Source organism: Artibeus jamaicensis, unplaced genomic scaffold (assembly GCF_021234435.1).
Source record: "Artibeus jamaicensis isolate MK-2021 breed Jamaican fruit bat unplaced genomic scaffold, CSHL_Jam_final scaffold_847, whole genome shotgun sequence".
Lineage (NCBI taxonomy): Eukaryota > Metazoa > Chordata > Mammalia > Chiroptera > Phyllostomidae > Artibeus > Artibeus jamaicensis.
In genome coordinates this window covers 3,288,269-3,294,808 of record NW_026522057.1, presented here as the reverse complement: position 1 = coordinate 3,294,808, position 6,540 = coordinate 3,288,269, and positions in this window count along the sequence as shown.

The following is a 6,540-nucleotide window of genomic DNA, read 5'->3' as shown; positions in this document are numbered from 1 at the left end:
ATTTAATGTGGGCACATACTAAAAATCAAAAAATTATTTGCTCTGGTAATCTGGTCATTTCCTTTAAGTTCCTTTTGCTGGGAGGCTGTGGTAAAGGGGTGAGGTTATGCTCTCGCTACTTCTGTTCCTGGGGAAGAGTTACTTCAGCACGTCAGTTGGAGACACCCAGTGACTGCCGTAGAGCCTGGGGTGCTCAGTAAACACAGACTGGGCTCCTTTGAGTAGTCGGAGGAAATAGTAACGGCAGATAGTGGAACGCCCATGAGAAGGCTGTGGAAGAATGTGGAGGTCAGGGAAGTGATTTTGTGGTCTTCACTCCCGAGTAACCCAAGCCTGGTCTGGCTGTGTTTTTATAGTGTCCTGTTAAATGCTCCTTGACTTTCTTTATGGAACAGTTGGTGACTACTGTCAAGAGACTCTGAATCATCCTTGAACTAGCTTGGGGGCGGGGGCAGAGCAAAAGACGGTGGGAATAGAGCAGTCTGGCCTGGCACACCCTGGAATCCGGCGGTGCCCCTTCCAGAACGTGCTCGAGGTTGGGGGACAGAGATGGTGGGGCTCTGATATCTCAGTTCAGGGGACTGATGAATGCAGTGGGGAAATTTTATCGAAGTGGACTAGGCTATTAGCTACTGTTCAACAGTTTGAAACTCCTATTCCAGTTTTGGGGCCAATTCTTGGTCTTCCAGGAAAATACTGTGTTGGCAAGAACACAATGGAAGATTTTTGTGATAGTCTTTCTACCAATGTTAGACACAGAACTTTTTTTTAAATCCTCATACTAGGACATGCTTATTGATTGTGGAGAGAGGGAGAGAAACAGATTGGCTGCCACTTGCCATCCAGTGACCAAACAAGCAACCTAGGCATGTGCCCGGCCTAGGAATCAAATGTGTGACTCGGTGATGTTCTGGGCGATGCTTCAACCAGATGAGCCACCTCCGTCTGCCAGCGGATCTTTCTTTACGTGTGTTCTGTTGCTCTGCACTTCAGTGAATTCCTTCACTTTGTGTGAAGGTTAGCCAGCCTGTGACTACTACTGTAAGGACCCAGAGGACGCATTAGTCTTTCTTGGAGGCAGGATGGAAGTTCAGACACTGGTCGGCCAGTCAGATGAGCACCAGCATGAGACTGGAGAAGCCAGCAGTTAGGAGGGCGGGAGCCATGCTTTGCAGCCAGAGCGGCAGTGGCTTCCTCAGCTGGCAGCTCTACCTCTGCTTTTGAGGGACCTTGAGCTTGGCTCTCCAGCCTTTTCACAGTAAGAAGTAGATACCATATATTAGGCATGCAGTATATTCCATTACCCTTGAAATGAGGATGAAGGTGAGGATGCTATCATGATTTCTATCGATTATATCGATGGGCCTAGGCAGTACAGCGAAATAAGTGATTGGAAAGGAAATACATATCAGGGATATTGGTAACAAAAAACATGTTTTTGGTCAAATTAGTGGGTAATTTGTCAATAAGTGGCTAATACTTATCTATATTAGCTAATAAAAATAATGGCAGTATCAAGAAAATGGATTTAGGACTATAATATTTCCAAAATCTGGAAAGAAGCAAAAGTATTAACATTAAAAATTGAGGACTTATTAAAAGTTAAGGCTTTTATGTTCATGGATATTAGGACTTGATGTCATTTCACCTATTGATTTAAGTTTGGTAAGTTGTCTTGGCGAATCTTAGATGTTGGGAGTTAGAGGAGGATGTGCAGGAACATGTCACCAGTGTGTTCTGAGAAGTACATTGTGAGGTGTGCTTCTCAAACCTTCCTACTGCTTCTAGGCTACAGACCCGTACAGAACACTAGGCAACTGCAACACAATGGTAAGTAAACAACGGGTACAGTAAAACGTGATACAAAAGGTTAAAAACGGCACTCCTGTACAGGGCATTTACTGGGAGTGGCGCTTGTGGGACCGGAAGTTGGTGTGGCTGAGACGAGTGATGAGTAGAGGCCTGGGACACGACTGGGCACCACTGTAGACAGAACGCTGGCCACAGGCCGTTCCCCTGCTTGTTTCCTAACAAGGTCAGAAACCTCAGGGCTGTCGGTGCTGCTCCACGAACAGGGATGTTAGCTGGATGGATCGGAAATACCGAGGACACTAGGCAAGGTGTAGCTCACCGTGGTAGTGACTAAGGGGAGAGTAAAACTTGACCTGAGGGTCCGGAGGAATAACTGAGATGGGGGGAGGCACTGGTTTTGGTTGTTGCATGTTGGAGCCATGGATTAAGGAACTCTGGTGAACATAGAAAACGGAGGGGTCGTTGAACATGGGGAGGGGAGGGGACTGAGAACTCGGTATTTTGACTTGGGAAGTGTGTTTTTTGCTTCATTACCCAATCTATTAACCATAAAACATTTCTTCGGAGCTCTGGCGTGTTCAGGGAGAAAAACATTTCCAAAGTGCAGGGAGGAACAGGCCGCCTCCACACAGCCACAGAAACCCTTTACTAGCGTGGAGTGACACTGAACACTTGTTAAGGGAGTCCCTGGGGACCTGTGTTCTTGCACAGGGTCTGCGACCTGCAACGGAGAACTCACAGCAATGTACTCCGAAGACCATCGAGGCAGACCGGGGAGGGCTGTAGTGCCGAGGGGACGGGCTCCTCTGCTGACACACCGGTGACGGGGATGTCACCTGGGCACTGACGGGTGAGGTGCTGTGGGTGAGAGGGAGGCTACTGCCCAGCGCTACAGGTAGTGATCCCATCAGGGAAAAACTTCCTGAGCCACGTGCCCTTTCATTTCTTAGAGGAAATTGAGCTCCCTTGTAACCTTGTGAGACCAGAGTTGACAAAACATTGTGTAGTGCATGACAAATAGTTGTCTTAGAAAATGGGAAAACAAACGTAACCAGGGAAATCAGATTGCCAGCAGGTGGGAGTGGTGTTTATTGGCATTGCCAGCTCCCTTCAGAGGAAGAAAATAGCAAAGGTGTTGAGAGTGAATGTAGGGTTATAGTTGACAGTGATGTTCCCAGCATCCACTTTCCCAAACCCAGATCCAGGGATGGGTCCTGATTGGCTAAAGCCAGTAAGAGCATGCGTTCTCTGGTGACGGAAGGTGGTCTGGGAGTGGGCAAGTGTTCTTAACTGACTCAACAGTTTGAGGGAGTGGGGAGGAAAGGAGGTGCTGGTCCTAGACAGCCATGCTCACCCTTGAGCGGTTACTGATTAATGACATGTAGGCAGTTGTCATGTGAGTGGAAGACAGGAGGAATGGAGACATTACTGGGAGAAAAAGGCCAAAAGTAAACAATGGTATTCAAAGGACCTCCCTTTGGGCACTGAGGTTGCCACAAGTGAGGGTAGAAGTGATAGGTGTGACCCTGCAATTAAAGTCTTCAAGAAACACTGCCGGATTACAGATTTAGTCTGCAGGTGCTAGCTTCAAAGACGGAGCTGTCGAGGCCTTGCGGGGGGCGGGGGGGTTTAGAAGTAGCAGTGTCATGCCGAGAGTTCTGGTCAGACAAAACGTCACTGAAGGGACTCCATCAGAAGTGGTGGGTCTGGTTAGCGGCAGAGTAAAAAAGTGAATGGACATTTCAGAATAAGCTGGTGACTGAATTCCAGAGGGCACAGTGGAAGGTTTGGGAAGAAAGCAACATTGGGTCAGAATAGGAGTAGGAGACGGCCAGCGGGAATTCAGATAGGGACAGCTGAAGTGGGAGGCTTGAACACCGGGTGGAGACCGAGGCAAACAGTGGTGTAGCACCAGACAGGCTCAGTCCTGCAGCTCTGCTGGAGGAAGGGCTAGTCTGACGGGCAGGGCTGGCCTGTGGCAGGGAAGGAGCAGTCATAGGAACTCTGCCCCTCCCTGCTTGCAAAGGCTATCCATGATACAGGAGAGGGGACTGGAATTCTACCATATCTACATCTCTTCTAGCGATGTTTTAGCACCGCTCACAGGCCTAGGGCAGCCAGCTGTACAGCCCTGTGCTTGAATTCTGTCTGGGCTCAGGAGCCTAGTGGTAGGGGATCTGGATTCCTTTTTAATAGAATTCTTTTCACTTTGAAAAGACAACTGGATGAGGAGGGTGGTGGGGGGAGTTTGATCAGAAGTGAACAATCTGGACATTGCTGCACAAGTCCGTATAAATGACCTGGACCATTGCTTGGTACCGCAGTAAGGAAGGAGGTCCAGTTTGAGATGTCAGAGATGGAACTGACAGATCTGGGTGACCAGCCAAATGTAGGGAGGAGAAGGGGGAGACCCCCAGCATGACTGCCGGATGTTGCTGCAAACAGTACCATCTGCTGGCAGTAGACAATGCAAAAGAGGGGAGAACCTGTTTTAAGTACGTGGAGTTTGAGGTGCCAGGGGTGGGGGGCACCGGTGGGAAGCGGATTTGCAGCTGAGTGGGGTGTAGGTCGAAGCTGGATGTTTGACGCCCAGCAGGCAGCTCTTAGCTATCGTCATGGATGAAGTCATTACTTAAGGGGCATTCATGAAGAGGAGACAGCGGAGGCCCAAACTTGTGGAACAAGGACATAAAACTGGTTGACCAGAAAAATGTATTGAATCTAGAAAGGTGGACATCAGAATCCTAAAGAACAAAGTAGGAATGGTTCAGGTGGCATCAAAGCCAAGAGTTCCAAGAAGGCAGAGGCTGACCAGCACCGGAGAGACTACAGGCGAGAGCAGTCCCGTGAGTGTGGGGGTGGGCCCCAGACGCGCAGGCGGAGAGGTGGAGGCGGGAGCAGGGCTCTGGTCTCCGCAGCCTTCCCCGTGGTGGGGACAGTCCCTCCTGACAGGTCCCAGCCTCTCAGAGTCATCTCTCTTTTTCTCACACCACATGCAATGAATCTGCAAATCCTGTCGATTCTTCCCTTGAAATATCCAGATTCTGACCACTTCCAATCACATCATCTCACCTGGATTATTTTTAAAGATTTTTTAAATAAACTATTTATTTTTAGAGAGACAGGAACAGCAATGCAGTTGGCTGCCTCTCGCAGGCCCCCAGCCGGGGAGCAGCCCGCAACCCAGGCAGCGACCCTTCGGTCCGTCTGCGGGCACTCAGTCCACTGAGCCACACCAGCCGGGGCTCACCTGGCTGTTACAGTGGCCTCCTGGGTGAGCTCCCTGCAACCTCCCTTCCCACCCCACCCCACTCCCGTAGTCAGTTCTCAACACAGCAGCCAGCCCGTGTCTTAAAAATTATGTCAGAATTTGGGTCACTTGTCTGCTCAAAACCCCTCGGAGGCTTTCAGGGTCACGTGCCCCCACCGCCCGTTCCCACACTGCTCCCCCCCACCCCCGTTTACTGCACAATCCCTCCTCAAGGCCTTTACACGTGCTTCTCCCTCCTGACAGGAAGACTGTTTCCCTGGGTAACCAACAACCGGCTTCCTCCCGCAGAGCTGCCAGGGCTCTGACTACCCCACCTTCCTTGACCGCTGTGTTCAGTGTGCAGCCCTCCCCACGGGGAGCCCAGCTCTCCCAGCCTCCTTACCCTGCTCTGCCCTTCGCGGTGCCTCTCCTCACCTGTGAATCTCTGTTTACTTTATTCTGTCCCTTTGCTGGAAGGTAAAGGCAGGAATTTTGTCCGTGCTGTTCACTACCGCTGTATCCAACAGATCTAAAACTGTACAGGGCAGAAGCTCCACAGGTGGCTCAAGTGGAAGGAAGCGGCTGTTGCTGGAAGGTGGGGCACCGTCGCCACGCCCCCCCCATCTCCACGTTAGCGGATAGGGTGAGAGTGGAAGGGGCGGGGTTATCAATTTCACTGGCTGGAGAAGACTGCCCAGGGCAAAGTGGGAGTTTAAGCCATTCCAGAGATAGATAAGGAGACTTGTTTATAAGGGGAGGGAGAAGGTAAGAACTAGGAGGACAGCTTTCCGAGTATGGTACACCAACATGCTTCATTTTACCCTGGGCATAAAGTTCAGTTTTCATAGGTCATTTTGAGACACAGGAAGGAAAGCGATCTGAAGTCAGAAGACCTGAGTTCCTGACCTGACGAGGAAGCCCGACCTCCCAGGGGCCCTGCAGGGCGCTCACACGGGAGTCAGTGTGGAACCCTGAGCTATCTCTCAGTGTGGTCTCTGGACTCTCCACAGGACGGGAAACGATTCCTGCCTCCTCCCCGCATCAAAGTGCCTCATCTCAATGCAGGAGAGGAGCCTGAGAACCAGCATTTCACACCAACTTTAAAACAGGTTCAAACAATACCGACTTCCAAAAGTTCTCGTGAGGATGAAGTGAAAACCAGATAATACTACCTGACACTTTATTAGTGCTCAGCTCATCTTGGCTGTTACTCTTACAGGAAGTCGTAAAACTGAATGAGAAAATAGCTGTGAAAACTGCAAACGGAAAGTGCGGGGCCATGAGAATGTGACTTGCAGATCTCCAGTGACAGGCAGCAGAAGTGACCCATGATGCTTTGTTCTGAAATCGGCCCCTGTGCTCCTCCAGAGGCCACACCCCCCCGGATTCAGAGCAGTGCTGTTCCTGAAGGACTCAGGTCTCCTCTGGCAGCCAACCTTGGCTCACAGACTCCCTCCGTGACTTTGCCAACTTTTCTC